The sequence below is a fragment of the Mandrillus leucophaeus genome, unplaced genomic scaffold, assembly GCF_000951045.1.
Source record: "Mandrillus leucophaeus isolate KB7577 unplaced genomic scaffold, Mleu.le_1.0 Scaffold1116, whole genome shotgun sequence".
In the NCBI taxonomy this organism is placed as follows: domain Eukaryota; kingdom Metazoa; phylum Chordata; class Mammalia; order Primates; family Cercopithecidae; genus Mandrillus; species Mandrillus leucophaeus.
In genome coordinates this window covers 250049-250722 of record NW_012099388.1, presented here as the reverse complement: position 1 = coordinate 250722, position 674 = coordinate 250049, and positions in this window count along the sequence as shown.

The following is a 674-nucleotide window of genomic DNA, read 5'->3' as shown; positions in this document are numbered from 1 at the left end:
CAAGGGCCAGCCTGAGTCCCTCAGCCCTGAGGTGCCCCTGAGCTCTAGGCTACTGTCCACGCCCGCTTGGGACAGCCCCGCCAACAGCCACAGAAACCCTGAGACCCAGCCGCTGGCTCCCAGCCTGGCTGAAGCCGTCTCCCCCGCGGACCCGTTGGCTGTCAGGAACGCTAGCTGGCAAGCAGGAAACTGGAGCCAGGCAAGTGGTGTGGGCTGGGTGGGCTGGGAGTTTGCGCGGGACCTTGGTGACTGTTTCCTCATCTGAAAATGAGCAGAGTGGGACACAGGTGCCATCTGTCTTGCCTCTCTTGGGGCAGGAGTTCCCAGGATTAGGGGAATGAGGGGACCTCGGGGCCCACTTCTGGGCAGCACAGGGGGCCTCAGGGAAGGCAGGGGCAGGCACGCTGTGGCAGCACAGCTCACCCCAGGATGCAACTGGCTCAGACAGCTGTGAATGGGGAGGGTCCCCGCATGGCTGCCAGGCCCAGTCCTGCCTAGCAGGCAGCAGCTTCCCTGAGGCTCGGCCTGGCTCCTCCAGGCTGGGCTCAGCCCACTGCCACCTGGCTCTGCCCTCAGTGGCTCCACCCTCCTTTGACAGTGACCTGCAGGCATCTGAGCTGCATGAAAGAAGCTGGCCAGGGCCCCCTCCCTGGGTCCCCAGATGGTCACTGCAG